The following is a 16035-nucleotide window of genomic DNA, read 5'->3' as shown; positions in this document are numbered from 1 at the left end:
GTTAAGGGTTATGGGGAGCAAGCAGATAGGTGGAGATGAGTCCATGGCCAGATCAGCCATGATCTCATTGAATGGTGGAGCAGGCTTGGTCAGCCAGATGGCTGGCTCCTGCTCCCAATCCTTATGTTCTTATGTAAATACTTAGTCCGGTAGACCAAGCACAGAACGGATGAACCATTTGTCAGGGGAGTGCCGAATAACCTGGTGATCCTAGTGAGGCAGAGAGTCTGGTGTTAACATAGCTCTAGCTGATAGCTAAAGACAGCAGGGCATCACAGAGCAGCCAGGTCTGTGCATTAAAATGTCCTCAAAGTCAGAATAATGACTAAATGTGCCTATGTTGACGAATTTATTTGTGAAGAGCTCCAGGGATTTAATCACCCGATGGCGGTAACTGTTCCTGGGTGCCTCACTGTGCAATTCAGGAACGGCATGGTACAGAATTTCTCTGTTGCCTGAAACGTAAAGAAGAGCAGAATCAGACCATTACTCTGCAACATGCTAACTTCCCGTCAGTACTCGCAGGATCCGTGGAGCTGAACTGATGCCCTGCCCTGCACTGAACAACACACCGGGCTTCTCGTCCACCAGCTTCCTACCCCAAATCCAATTCCAGCTGCCAATCATTTCCCACACATGGAGCTCGCCTCTCATACCCACGAAGAGAGATTGAACCCCCCCATGAAGTGAGATTAAACCCCCCCCCCCCTGGAGCTCGCCCCTCATACCCACGAAGTGAGATTAAACCCCCACCCCATGGAGCTCACCACCCATACCCACAAAGTGAGATTAATCCACCCCCCCCCCCACCGGAGCTCACCCCTCATACCCACAAAGTCAGGTTGAAGCCTGTAGCCCACTTGCCTGACCAAATGCATCCTTAACCCCCTCAGCATTTCTCTGTCAGCACGGTGTGTCAAATTCATACTGTGATGACCATCCCTCAGGAATCGAAGATTCAGGATACATTTATTGTCAGAGTGTAGATGCAGAACACATCCCCAAGATCCGTCCTCCCGTTAGCAGACACAAAACAAAGAAATGCCATTCAAAGGAAGCATCCAACACCCAATAAGTGAAAAAAGAACAAATCATGCCAACGGCTAAAGTGAGTGAACAACACACAGAACATTACATATCGATCTGCAGAGTCCTCGAAACAGCCTAGGGAAGCTCAGTTTAGCTCAGATCAGCTCACTCTAGCATGTTGACTGCTGGCCTTAGAGCCTGTCTGCTCCAAGGTGCCCCAATCAAATAGCACAAAATAGAAAAAAAAGAGTAACCAGAATCCAGAAGCACATGTAACCTGAACCGCAGAGTCTTCCAAAAATGAGTCCACAGGCAAACAGAACCCAAGACTCCTGAATCTTACTCCAAAATCAATCATAGTGTAGTGCAGGTTGGAAGGAGGGCTCTGTGTGACTGGGAGGGAGCCCTATCTTCCTTACCCAGGACACCACAGCAGCTTACAGGAGTGTCTCCAGCTGGTTTACACTCCCACAACCTCAGCTCAGCTGCTGCTGCTGCTAACTGTTATTATCAGTGGTCAGCTGCAGCTCCTGGACGACCCTGTCACCTTTGAGAGTGGAGACAAAGTTCAGCAGAGAACTGCAGTTTCAACCCACTTCTGGTGGTGACATCCGTTAGTCTCGCGAGACCATGCATCTGCGCCTGGAAAGGCGTGTCCTCTCCAGGACGCAGACCTGGGCAAGTATGCATGGAAGACCGTCAGTTGCCCATGCAGCAAGTCTCCCCTCTCCACGACACCAATGTTGTCCAAGGGAAGGGCAAGGGTCAATACAGCTTGGCACCAGTGTCGTCGCAGGAGCTGCCAGATCAAGGTTGAAGACAACGTCGGACCGCCTTAGGGACTCCAGCTCCGGATTTATCCTCGAGGTTTACTCCAGAAGCCTTTCCCATGAGTGGGTATGGCCGCAAGACAGTGGAGGTTTGAAATCAGAGTTTTCCCTCTCTCAGATGGACTGCCTTCCCAGGCTGAGGAGCTCCATCTATCCGCTTCTACACAGTGTATATTGTCCTACTGATGGGGAACCGACCTCTGGGTCAGTATCTGTTCACTGGACTGCTACTGACAAAGACTTGTCTGCTTGTTCCTCTTGTTATGATTGCAACACTTTAATTACACTTTATTAGTAATTAGTTGACTTCGCAATTAGTAAATGGTAAGACACAATCCAACCTCAGTGGTGTCTTTATTCAGCACACCTGTACACCTGTTCCTTACTGCAAATATCCAATCAAGTGGCAGCAACTCAATGCATAGAAACATGCCAAAATGGTCAGTTGTTGTTCAGACCAAACATCAGAATGGGGAAGAAATGTGATCCAAATGACTTTGACCATGATGATTGTTGGTGCCAGTCGGGGTGGTTTGAGTATCTCAGAAACTGCTGATCTCCTGGGATTTTCACCCACAATGGTGTCTAGAGTAGGAGTTCCCAACCTCTACCATTAACCAAGGATGGGAACCTCTGAACTTGAGTTTACAGAGAATGGTGCGAAAAACAAAAAAAAAACATCCAGCGAGTGGCAGTTCTGGGGCAAAAACACTTTGTTTTTGAGAGGTCAGAGGAGAATGGCCAGTCTGGTTCAAGCTGACAGGAAGGCGACAGTAACTCAAAGAAACACGCATTACAACGGTGGTGTGCAGAAGAGCATCTCCGAACGCACAACACATTGGAAATTCATGAAGCTTTGGACTACAGCAGCAGAAAACTATGAACATACACTCAGTAGCTCCTTTATTAGGTGCAGATAAGGTGACCACAAGAGTAATTTAAAATCTTTTGTTCTTACTTCTCATTCATCTCCCATGTCCTGGATGTGAAGGTCGGGGAAAGGTTGTCCACAGATGCCTTGGACTCAGAGTCACGTAAAATCAGGACTGTACGATGCTGAACCGATTACAGTCTCTCCCATTTGGATAAGCAGGGCAGCAGTCAGGATCATGTTTTTTCAATTTCTCAAGTACCTCCAATACCATACAGCCCTCATTGCTGGGGGAAAAGCTCCATTCAATGCAGGTTCCATTGTATCCTGGATAATGGACTACCTGACTGGCAGACCACAGTTTGTGAGGCTTCAGAGCTGTGTGTCAGACATGGCTATAAGCAGCACTGGGGCCCCACAGAGGGCTGTACTGGCTCCCTTCCTGTTTACCCTGTATACATCAGACTTTAGATAAAACACTGAGTCATGTCATCTGCAGAAATCCTCTGTTGACTCAGCAATACTTGGGTGTATAAAGGGAGGACGGGAGGATGAAGACAGGGTCTGGTGGAGGACTTTGTCAAATGGTGCAAGCTGAATCATCTGCAGTTCAACATCAGTCAGACAAAGGAGATGGTGATGGACTTTAGGAAGACCAAGCCTGCACTGCTCCCTGTTACTATTGATGGTGAGGACATGGATGTGGTGAGGACCTACATGTACCTGGGGTGCACCTGGATAACAGACTTGAGTGGAGCACCAACACAGAGGTTGTATACAAGAAGGGCCAGAGTTGCCTCTACTTCCTGGGGAGACTGAGGTCCTTTGGAGTCTGCAGGCCTCTCCTTCACATGTTCTACCAGCTGTTATCACCTGTGCATTTCCTATGTGATAGTATGCTGGGGCAATGGCATCAGCATGGGTGATGCCAACAGGCTCAATAAACTGATTAGCAAGGCTGGCTTTCTTAAAGGAGTCAAACTGGACACACTAGAGGGTGCGATAGAACAAAGGACCCTACTAAAAATCTTGGCAATTCTGGACGATGTTTCTCACCTGCTGCATGCCATCTTAGCTGAAAAGAGGAACACTTTTAGTAACAGACTAAGACAACTGTGCTGCTTCAAAGAGTGCTGTATGAGGTGATTCTTACCCTCAACCATTAGGCTCTATAATGAGTCAACCTATAGCTGGGGAAGTGACAACCCCCTCCCGTTAGACTGTTTGAGGTAAATTTATTATCAAAGTTGTTACACATCATTCAGATGAATTCCTCAAATGCATTTTCTTGCAGGCATTCACAGTAGAATATAGAAATACAATAGAATCAATGAGAAACTACACACAAAGACTACCAAGCAACTAATGTGCAAAAGAAGACAAACTGAGCAGATACGAAAAACACAAATAATAGTAAGAGATAAACAACACTAAGTACATGAGTTGTAGAGTCTTTGAAAGTAAGTCCATAAGTTGTGTTCAGTGATCGGCTTAGTGTTGTGGTGAGTGATGATGTCCACACTGGCTCAGGAGCCTAATGGTTGAAGGGTAATAACTATTTCTGAACCTGGTGGTGTGGGACCTAAGGCTCCAGTACCTCCTTCTACATGGTAGCAGCGAGAAGGTAGTTGTTTCTGCAGTATAAATTTGGTGTATAGGTTATCTAAGTTAACTGGTTATAGTGGTGGACCTTCCCCACCTTGCCCTCAAGTTCTGAAACGTCTGAGATGACTCTGAGCTTGTGCTCATTAGGGTTGAATTTTATAGATCACTTTTATAACAGCACCAGCATTTCATAGGAATGGCATCAAATTAAATTTGTCACTGAATCATAAAAGGTGACGACAGGGCAGGTAACTGAAAGCATTGTTGCTCACAGAGGAGAGAGCTAGAGATACAGAGATGGAAAACTTTTCAGAGAGTTCTTGCAGCTGAATGCTCTCCAGCCAGGGATGAAATGCTCAGACGATTTCAGGTCTTTAATGTCTAAGGATGTGTAGCAGAAAGAGTACACAGTACTAAGTATTAACTATGAATTATGAAAATTAAACATCTACAGATGCTGGAAACAATAACTCAGGCAGTATCTGGGGAGAGGGAATGAAAGCAATTCAAAGTGTACCTCATCTGCAATCAGTTCATGCTTCAGGCTGGAGATCCTTCTTCAGAAAGTTTCCCAGTTCAGACTGAAACATGAACATCTTGTCCTTGTACAGATGCTGCCCGGCCTGCTGAGTGTTTCCAACATTGTCTCTGTTTTTAGATATTTTGTCTCATAAAGAAGAGTAATCCTTCCTGATACCTAAGGAATGAAGCACCATGGATCTTCCTGCAGTGGCACAGCCCAACAACTTCAGAATCAGAATCCGAATCAGGTTTATTATCACCGGCGTGTGATGTGAAATTTGTTACTTAGCAGCAGCAGTTCAATGCAATACATAATATAGAAGAGAAAAAAATAAATAATAATTAATAAATTACAGCATATGTATATTGAATAGATTTTAAAAATGTGCAAAAAGACAGAAATACTGTATATTAAAAAAGGTGAGGTAGCGTCCAAGGGTTCAATGTCTATTTAGGGATTGGATGGCAGAGGGGAAGAAGCTGTTCCTGAATCGCTGAGTGTGTGCCTTCAGGCTTCTGTACCTCCTACCTGATGGTAACAGTGAGAAAAGGGCATACCCTGGGTGCTGGAGGTCCTTAATAATGGACGCTGCCTTTCTGAGACACCGCTCCCTTGTGCAGGCTAGTACCCAAGATGGAACTGACTAGATTTACAACCTTCTGCGGCTTCTTTCGATCCTCTGCAGTAGCAGCCCCCACTCCCCATACCAGACAGTGATGCAGCCTGTCAGAATGCTCTCCACAGTACAACTATAAAGGTTTTTGAGTGTATTTGTTCACATGCCAAAGCTCTTCAAGCTCCTAATAAAGTATAGCCGCTGTCTTGCCTTCTTTATAACTATATTGATATGTTGGGACCAGGTTGGATCCTCAGAGATCTTGACACCCAGGAACTTGAAACTGCTCGCTCTCTCCACTTCTGATCCCTCTATGAAGATTGGTGTGTGCTCCTTTGTCTTACCCTTCCCGAACTCCACAATCAGCTCTTTCATCTTACTGACATTGAGTGCCAGGTCGTTGCTGTGGCACCATTCCACTAGTTGGCATATCTCACTCCCGTATGCCTTCTCTTCACCACCTGAGATTCTACCAACAATGGTTGTATCGTCAGCAAATTTACCCTGTTCGTTTGTCAGTGCTAGTCCTAATCAAGGGTCTCGGTCCAAAATATCAACCGTTTATTCCTCCCCATAGATGCTGCCTGACCCGCTGAGTTTCTCAGAATCAGAATCAGGTTTAATATCACTGGCATGTGTCATGAAATTTGTTGTTTTGCGGCAGTAATATAGTACAATACATAATAATAAAACATGTAAATTACAGGAAGTGTACATATATATTTATTTAAAAAGTTAAGTCATAAGCAGTGCAAAAAGGGGGGACAAGTGGTGAGATAGTGTTCAATGGTTCATTTAGAAATCAGATTTATTCCTGAATCATTGAGTGTGTGCCTCCAGGCTCCTGTACCTCCTCCCTGATGGTAGGCATGGCGTAGTTGATCCTTGAAGATGTTCTGCTTATTTCCATCCTGTGCAGTAGTATCCCCCCCCATACCAGACAGTGATGCAGCCAGTTAGAATACTCTCCACACTACATCTGTAGAAAATTGCGAGTGTCTTTGGTGACAAACTAAATCTCCTAATGAAATATAGCTGCTGTCGAGCCTTCTTTGTAAATACATTAATATGTTGGGCCCAGGATAGATCTTCAGAGATGTTGGCAGACAGAAGCTTAAAATTGCTCACCCTTTTTGGGTATGTTGCTCTGGATTTCCAGCACCTGTGTAACTTCTTGTTTTTAGTCAGTATTTGTTTGCCATTGATAACTTATTCCACACTTTCATGACCTTGCCATTGGAATTCACAAAATCCAAAGCAGAGTGGCAAAGTACTGATCGTGCGTCTAATGCTCGAACTTAAAAAGCAGTGCCACATATTCTCTTTTTCCCCAAACACAACACAAGATGAGTAGATTGGTTTCAAAATACAGTGAGAGCAATGTTCCATTATCCATTACCAAGTTTCCTCTGAACTGTTTGAGAAACTAAGCCGACCTTTTGACTCTTTTGTTAAATCTGGAAGTTAACAATCTTTAAAAAAAATGCCTGGTTAAGGCTGACTTTGAAATTGTGCAGGTAATGATTAACTTGACTTACAAAGCTATCAGCAAGGACAGAAGATTGGGAGGTTGGGCGGTTTCATTTCTGGTTCCCTGCTTTACAGGCTGTTTAGCAGAAGGTTAATTTGTGTTTTCTTTGCTATTTGTTCTCATCAGAGAGCTGAAAATGATTTACCAGACTTCCACAGCCTGTGTTGTTCAAATGTGAAGCTCATAAGTCTGGGATAAAGAGAACATAATATGGATTGAGGACCAGTCAACAAACAGCCCACAATAATTGAAATATGCTCTCTCTTTCACGTACCTTCAGGCTCAAGGACCGCTTCTATCCCGCTGTTAGGAGACTATTGAATGGTTCCCTAGATAGATTCTTGACCTCACAATTATTGTCTGTCTGCACTGCACTTTCTCCGTAAATGTAGCACTTTATTCTGCATTCTGCTATTGTTTTCCCTTGTACTACCTCAATGGATTGATGTGATGAAATGATTTGTATGGACGGTATACAAGACCTTAGTACCTGCGTCAATAATAAACTGATTTATATGATGGAACCATGTATTGGCAGAGAATGGTGGGGTCAAAATGCAGGATTCAACTACTTAACAACAAAAAATGACTGCAGTGTGCACTGCCTTGATAATGCACAGTGTTTAATCACCCAGGTTATTCTGTCAGCACCCCATTCCCTCCACTCTCTACAATCAGGAAGACCAAGTCAACATTCACATGAGAACAGCACCAGCCAAAGGACTCCCTCCAAGGCATGTCTTAACTTGGAATTATATCGCCAGTCATTGGGTCTAAATCCTGGAACATAGTTCCCACCGACATACACAAGACGCAGGAGGGCGGTCAGGCGGCATCTATGGAAATGAAGAAACAGCCGATGTTTCGGGCCGAGGCCCTTCTTCAGGACTGAAAAGGAAGGGGGAGGATGCCAGAATAAAAAGTTGGGGGGAGTGGGTAAGGAGGTGATTGGTGAAGCCAGGTAAGTTGGAAAGATAAGGAGCTGGAGAAGAAGGGGTCTGATAGGAGAGGAGAGTGGACCATAGGAGAAAGGGAAGGAGGAGAGGACCCAGAGGGAGGCAATAGGCAGGTGGGAAGAGGTAAGAGGGACGAGTGGAGAATAGGAGGGGGGGAGGGAATGTTTTTACCAGAAGCAGAAATCGATATTCATGCCATCAGTTGGAGGCTACCCAGGCGGGATACAAGGTGTTGCTCCTCCAAGCTAGCACAGAGGGAGAACCTTTACTGGACAGACAGTAGCGGTTCAGGTTACTCACCCCATCTTCCTAAGGTGTACTTCGAGGTAGGCAATAGGGTTTGGCCTGGACAATGACACCCAATCCCAGCAAAGAGTATTGGAAAAAAACCATGTACGTCAGTGAGCGGACAACATGTGATGTATCCAGGAAACATTCAGCGGGGCAGGCAGGATCTGTGGGAAGAGGAACTGTGGTTCTGCTGTGGTTCGGTGAAAGCAGCTACCCATTTCAATTTGACTGCCCATTCCCATTCTGACATGTCAGTCCATGGCCTCCACTATGGAGACAATGAGGCCCAAGGCAGGTTGGAGGAGAAACACCTCATATTCCACCTGGATAGTCTCCAACCTGATATCATGAACATTGGTTTCTCTAACTTCCAGTAACCTCTTCCCCCTCCCTTGTTCTTTTCCCATTCCTCTTTGTAGTTCCCCTTCCACCTCTTCTCCCCACCTGCTCATCACCTCTATTTCCCCTCCTCCTTCCCCTTCTTGCATGATCTGAATCAGTCAGTCTGACTTTGCTCACTCCCTTGTGATGTCCATTCCTCTCTGCAGCAACGAGGCTGCGAGTGTCTCCAGCGGCTGCTTTTTGGTGTTTTGGTGTTTTTGCCTGGCTAACATGATGAACTGAGGTTCAGGGTTTGGGCCTACTCCAGATGCTCCAAGGAGCAGATTGATGGACTCAATCTGGTTTGGAATGCTGTTGTTTGCATGGTGTGTGTGTGTGTGTGTGTGTGTGTGTGTGTGTGTGTGTGTGTGTGTGTGTGTACACATGTGTGTTTTTCTTTCTTTCTCTGTGCATTGGTAATAGTCTTTTTTTAAATTGGGTTCTTTTGGGTTTCTTGCTTTGTGGCTGCCTATAAGCAAACAAATCTCCAGGTGTATAATTTATATATTCCTTGATAATAAATATACTTTGAATCTCTCTTATCAGATTTCTTCTTCTTCAGCCCTTTACCTCTTCCACCTATTCCCCCCCCCGCTTCTTGCTTCATTTCTCCCCCTGCCCCCACCCACTCATTCATCACATACCTCTTTCCCCTGCATACTCTGGCTTCTGCCCCCTCCCTCTCCACTTCCTTTCCAGTCCTGATGAAGGACCTCAGCTTCAAACATCAGCTGTTCATTCCCCTCCACAGATACTGCCTGACCTGCTGAGTTCCACCGCCATTTTGTGTGTGTTGAATAAGATTTTCAGCATTTGTAGAATCTCTTGAGTTTATAATGGTAGACTGTGATTGATGATCCAGTACAGTTGGACTAAAGTAATGCAGGACAGGTGTCCTGATTTAACAGCCTGCTGGTGCCAGCCTCTGGTTTGAGATCTATACATGGGGGGAGGGTTTGAAGTGGGTGAAGGTCTGAATGTCTCTGTACCTGATAGGAGAGACTATTCAGAACTCCTGAATGCTGCTCAGGCAAGATTTGAACTGACGCTGGTACTGTTTGCTTTGATTAGGGAAAACAATTAGAGGATTTCCTGCCAAAGGAACTTTCAGGCACACCTGACTTCAAACAAAGGAAAATTAGACTGTAAATATCACAACTGCAACCTGCCCAATATTAGCTCAATCTGTTTCAATACTTCACCAATTACCAATAGGCTTGTGTGTAGGTAATGACAATCTCGTTTATCACAATAGATTATATTCTCAAAGCTTTTTTAAAAAAAATTGTTTTGACACTTAACACGGTTCAACTTTTAAATATCAGCTTGTTAAAATAAATCATTCTTTAAAAAATGATAAGACTTTTCATTTAAAAGTCAGGAAACTGGTTCAGCCACGTTTACTTTAAGAGACAATAGAAAGTACAGCCTCAACAAGATATTTTATCACAAGTGGTTAAAGGACTTCATCCGTTGGCTGAAGTGAAGGTTGGGGCGGTGCTGCTGTGTCACCACACACCCACCAACCTGGGTCTACCTGAACTCTCCACACACCCACCAACCTGGACCTACCTGAACTCTCCACACTACAGGAAACGGCGGCACCACTCTGAACTTTGACCCTTATAAACCTCCCACGACAACTTCGCTTCCATATTCAGCAGGTCTGCCGCGGTCGCTGTTGTGTGGGTGAGGGACGGCAGGTCGCGTCAAGGTACGCAGCCGCCCAGGTAAACACAGGCTTATACGATCTGAAGAGAAATGAAAGAATCTTAACGCTTTGCTAAACTTACTGTTGTTAATTTGCAAGTTTAAGTGGCTTGATGTGTGTTCTATAGGTGTTTAATGATGTTTCCGTATTTTAGCCTGACTCATGATAAAGACTGGCTTGTCTTTTGTGAGGTTGTGGAGTCCTTGAAGTTGGGGAGACTTTAGAACTGGTGCTTCATTTGCACTACAACTTGCCTGATAGGGACAAGTTAGGGATAGGTTCAGGGACTGTGTGAGGGGCACGCTCCTCTACCGGGGCTCAACGGAACAGATTGATCAGGTATCCAGGTGGCAAGTAGGGCTGCTATTTGATGCATCAATCCCTTCGTGTAAACACTCCCTCGCGGCTGTTTGAGGCATTTTATTTCGCGTGCTTCTGAGAATTATCGAGAGAATGTAATATCGGAGTGCACGAAGGGTACTTTGCTGTTTGTGGCGATTATTACGTGGGTTTAGAAGCGACTTATGTTCATTTGCACGTTTTAAATATGGCAGAGTTGTCACCGGGAGAACTGCTGCCAGCAGGTTCATTTAATGCTGAAATGGTTCCTTTTGTTCAAATGAAATGACTGTGTGTGTTAGTTGCAAACACCATTCTGGAACGTGTGGCGCACTTTGTTCTGTGTCTGTTTATGTTTTCACTCCATCGAACCGAATCCATACTCTAACACTTAGGTCGAACGAACCGCATCTATTACTCCCTTCACAGCAGAGAACTTCCCGTTTTTTGTGGTGTCCTCATTAGGAACATCCTATAGATCCACGGCAACACTCACACAAAATGCTGGGGAAGCTCGGCAGGCCTGGCAGCATCGATGGAGTCGATGCTTCAGCCTGAGATCCTACATCAGGACATTCATTGATGTTGCCTGACCTGCTGAGTTCCTTTAATATTTGGTGTGAATGTTTTACTCTGGATTTCCAGCATCTGCAGACTCTGTTGTGTTTATTCTCTGGATCCTGCTTTTTGAGTCTGGAGCACAAACCTGAGGCACGATGGCGTTGTTCGGCCTGTCCCCGAATGTGCGTGGATGTCAACCAGTTGTCCACCATCTTGGATTTTCTTAATCTACCACGTTGAGAGAAATTGCAGCCATTGGGTCATGAAAACAGGTCTACCAGTGGGTCAAACAAGACCTTGCCCCAAGGTGCCCCTCACAGTACTCCCTTCCCTCCACAATATCCCCACTGGAGTGGAGCTAATCAACGGGAGATGGGAAAATCTGTGGTTACCTCCTCTCTGTCGCCAGGGTTACCGCTGCCAAGGTCAATGTGCTTGAGTGCAAGGTCAGATGCTAAGTTCTGAATCACTGAGTATACTCCAGTGAATGAGTCATCGGTAAATAATGACCTCTACCAACCAGCCCCTTTTGCCAAGTGGCACTATCTGTAAACAGAGGTCTATGATCAGACCCAAAACTTGAGAGCCATTTCTGATACAGTACTGTGTGGAAGGCTTAGTCACATGTATATTGCTAGGGTGCCTAAGACTTTGGCATAATACTGTGGTAATTTTATGTACCTCACTGTAATACTGCCACAAAAAAAAACAAATTTCATGACATGTGAGTGATGATAAACCTGATTCTGGAATGGGTCTGCATTGTGGACTGAGAGTGGGAAGGGGGCAGGGAGAGGGAAATCATGGTTGGAAAAAGTGGAGGGGAGAGGGGAGGGAGCGGGAAGCACCAGAGAGACATTGCGTAATGATCAATAAACCAATTATTCGGAAACAAGTGACCTTGCCTGGTGTCTCAGGGCTGGGTGTGTCTGCACCTGCACCACTCCTCTACCACCTGTCGCACACCCCTCCCACAGCTCTCCACCCTCACCATTCCCAACAACCTTTGTTCTGACCTGATTTACAAACTTGCTGTCCGCACCACGATGACAAATACAGTACTGTGCAAAAGTCTCGGGCACCCTAGCTATATATATGTGCCTAAGACTTTTACACAGTACTGTATCTCAGGAGCTATGTTTCTGGGACTGACATCAATGAATACATTCCCCACTAACATGCCAGCACAGACTTTATTCGAGGAGCAAATGGTCAGGCTTGGCACAGCTGGTAGTCTCTTGAGCAGCAGTGAACACCATTACTCTAGGCACTGGAGGAACAGCCTCTTCTATCAATGACAACACTCTCTGCACATGATCCTCCAGTCCCATTGGCCAGATAAGCAAGATGATTGCAATGCCCTTGACTGCCAGCTCTTCCTTATGTTTAGGCAACTCCTTTGTGTGTTCAATCATATCTGGTCCAAATTCCTGAAATAGATGCCTAATCTAAACTGCGACATGGCAAGAGATTTACAGGGAGAAGAAAAGCCTCCTCAGCCATTTTGACTGCAGTGAATCCCACCAGCACTCAGAACGGAGGACGTAATTTCAGGATTCCAGCCAAGATCCCATCTCTTCAATAGAAACCTGCAGAAACCCGGTGGAGATCACGTCCCAAACTGTCAACTCGCCCCTCTACCCCTTCGGCCTCGTCATGTCCGGTCTGTGGTTCCCTCATCGGTATAATTGAACTTACAATCAAAACAAGTCATCCTCTGACTCTAAGGCTGTTTGCCTCCTCTCTAAAGAAGGTGTAAATAGTATCACAGAGACACCTATAATTCACGAACTGGAAGAGACGGGAAGGAATCAATAGGATAGTGGTGCTCAGCAAATTGACGGACAAGTTTTCAGCTCCTGGTGAAATTCATCCCAGGGTCTAAAAAGAAGTGTCTGGTGAAACTGTTGGTGTGTTGGTTTAAACTTCCCTAAAGTTCCCTGGACTTGAGAAAATTCAGGTGAAAAATAGAAAATGAATTACTTCTATTTCAAAAAGTGAAGGTGACAGAAGACAGGAAACTGCAGATCAGTTACCTTAAGGTCTCAAGGAAGCTATAAGAAGCTTTTATTAAAGGCATTGCTTTGGCTCACATGAATATTTAATGTGGTCAGGTAAAGAAAACAGGGTTTTGTTAGAAAGGAATGAATTTATTGGAGCTCTGGGGAAAGGACGTGTGCTGTGGGTGGAGTGAAGGGGCGGTGACTGTGCAGCAGTTTCCCCAAAGGCATTTGAGGTGTGGCAACACAACGTCATTGTGGAATAAGAAGCCTGGGAAGAGGAGGCAACTGACTGCTGGTGGAGAGAAGACAGGCTAGAGAACAGGAAATGGAGAGTAAGTGTAACTGGATCTCAGCAGGATGTAACGAGCAGGGTACTGCAGGGATCATTGGAGCCAAGGCTTCAACTTTCGTGATTATGTGTACAATTGGCATGAAGGCAAGGTTGCTCAGTCTGCTGGAGACATGTACAGTTGAAGTCAGAAGTTTTCATACACCTTAGCCAAATACATTTAAACTCAGTTTTTCACAATTCCTGACATTTAATCCTAGAAAACATTCCCTGTCTTAGGTCAGTTAGGATCACTACTTCATTTTAAGAATGTGAAATGTCAGAATGAGAGAATGATTTATTTCAGCTTTTATTTCTTTCATCACTTTCCCAGTGGGTCAGAAGTTTACATACACTTTGTTAGTATTTGGTAGCATTGCCTTTAAATTGTTTAACTTGGGTCAAACGTTGCCTTTAAATTGTTTAACTTGGGTCAAGCTTCTCACAGTAAGTTAGTATTTGGTAAGACTCAGTTACACCAGTTCTGTCCAGAGGAATGGAGCAAAATTCCAGCAACTCACTGTGAGAAGCTTGTGGAAGGCTACCCAAAGCATTTGACCCAAGTTAAACAATTTAAAGGCAATGCTACCAAATACTGACAAAGTGTATGTAAACTTCTGACCCACTGGGAAAGTGATGAAAGAAATAAAAGCTGAAATAAATCATTCTCTCTACTATTATTCTGACATCTCACATTCTTAAAATAAAGTAGTGATCCTAGCTGACCTAAGACAGGGAATGTTTTCTAGGATTAAATGTCTGGAATTGTGAAAAGCTGATTTTAAATGTATTTGGCTAAGGTGTATGTAAACTTCTGACTTCAACTGTAGATAGGTTAAAAAGGTATATTGTGAACAGTTAGGAGGCTGCAGAGGCATATTGACAGGTAGATTAATCAAAGATCTATCAAACTGTGTATAATGAAGGAACACTTCCAACAAGAAAAAATAAATGTATTAAATCTAAATGGTGATTGGCTGCAGAACACTGTGATGTTGAGTACTGTATTGGGAGAGCTAACACTGTTATAATCTGCTCCATGGACAACTGAGTACCAAATAAATTAAAGATGGTATTAGATGAAAGCAATCGGAATCAGGTTAATTATCACTGACATTATCATGAAATGTGTTGCTTTGCAGCAGTAAGGTGCAAGACATTAAAAATCTATTAATTACAATAACAAACATTAAAGTATTAAATTAGTGCAACAAGAGAGAAAAAACAGTGATATGGTGTTCATGGGTTCATAGTCCATTCAGAAATCTGAAGTTGGAGGGCAAGAAGCTGTTGTTGAAATGTTGAAAGTTCCTGTACCTACCCTCTGACAGTAGTAATGAGAAGAGGGCATGTCCTGAGTGGTGGGGGTCCTTAATGATAGATGACACCTTTTTGAGGCATTGCCCTTCGAAGGTGAGGTATTTAACGGCAGGGTAAAACTGTATAACGACATCAAAATAAGCAGGAAGACTGAGGATTGGGAATATTCCAGAATTAAATAAAGGAACAAGTTATTGATAAAGAAGGAGGAAAGTATTGGCATGGTACAAAAGCTAGAAAGAGATTTAAAACCATCTTTCACTAATATGTGAACAGGGAAAGAGTAGTTAATGTGGGTCCATGGGGAGGGGAGGGAAGCATTCTTCTGGCGAATGAAGAACTGCAATAGGTTTATTGTTGCCACAGTAGTGAGATGTAGTGAAAAGCTCGTTTTGTATACAGACCAATTCATTACAACAGTGCATTGAGGTGGTACAAGCTAAAGCAACAAAGGTCAATGGCTCAGAGAGACAGCACATTGTTCAGAGGAAGCAGTGAATCTCCAGGAATTATGATGGGCTACACATCTGAGCAGGGACTCCCAATCTTTTTTTTAATGGCATGGACCCCTACCATTAACCAAGGGGTCTGTGCATCCCAGGTTGGGAGCCCCTGCTCCAGAGGTTTTAACATTAATAGAAAATGTACTGTTGTAGAAGTTATTCAGAGGGAAAGGTGATGCATCGCTGGGACCCCATGCCTGGGGTTTTGTAGAAGGCAGCTCTGCAGAAAGGGGATGCTCTGGAAGTTCCACGGGTTCTAGAGCAGTTTCTCCAGACTGGACATTAGTAATTGTTTAAGAGTGGAGGGAATATAGAACAGTACAGCACAGTGAAAGCCCTTTTGGACCACAATGTTGTGCCAGCCTTTTAATCCTACACCAAGATCAATCGAAACCTTTCATCCCCTGTAGCCCTCCATTTGTCTATCGTCCATGTACCTATCTAAGAGTCTCTTAAATGTCCCCAATGAATCTTCCTCTTATGACCACTCCTGGCCATGCATTCCATGCACCCACCGCTCTGTATGTAAAAGGAAATATATCTACCTCTGAAATTACCCCTCCCCTATATTTTCCTCCAATCACCTTCAAATCGTGCCCTCTTGTATTAGCCATTTCCACCCTGGGAAAAAGGTGCT

General features: G+C 44.4%; 1 protein-coding gene and 1 long non-coding RNA gene across 5 annotated transcripts in view; one reads left to right on the top strand and one right to left on the bottom strand.

Moving 5' to 3' along the window:
• Nucleotides 1–345: 345 nt before the first annotated feature.
• LOC134346755 (uncharacterized) lies at nt 346–11941 on the bottom strand. The gene is made up of 3 exons (XR_010018013.1): nt 11390–11941; nt 10206–10384; nt 346–455 (listed from the first exon to the last, which is right to left on the bottom strand). It is a non-coding gene; the product is annotated as an uncharacterized LOC134346755 (long non-coding RNA).
• The window catches only part of gramd1c (GRAM domain containing 1c), a 59852-nt gene continuing 54044 nt past the window's right edge, over nt 10228–16035 (top strand). For 2 of the 4 annotated variants that reach the window (XR_010018012.1, XM_063048351.1), the window contains exon 1: nt 10228–10363. The gene's annotated coding sequence lies outside the window, so the exon portion shown is untranslated. Of the gene's footprint in view, nt 10364–13506; nt 13580–16035 lie in introns of those variants that run through there. The other 2 variants (XM_063048353.1, XM_063048354.1) reach the window with 2 other exon arrangements.

The sequence above is a fragment of the Mobula hypostoma genome, chromosome 5 (genome assembly GCF_963921235.1).
Source record: "Mobula hypostoma chromosome 5, sMobHyp1.1, whole genome shotgun sequence".
NCBI lineage: Eukaryota > Metazoa > Chordata > Chondrichthyes > Myliobatiformes > Myliobatidae > Mobula > Mobula hypostoma.
The sequence above is the reverse complement of the archived record's forward strand: the minus strand, read 5'-3'. Positions and strand labels throughout refer to the sequence as shown.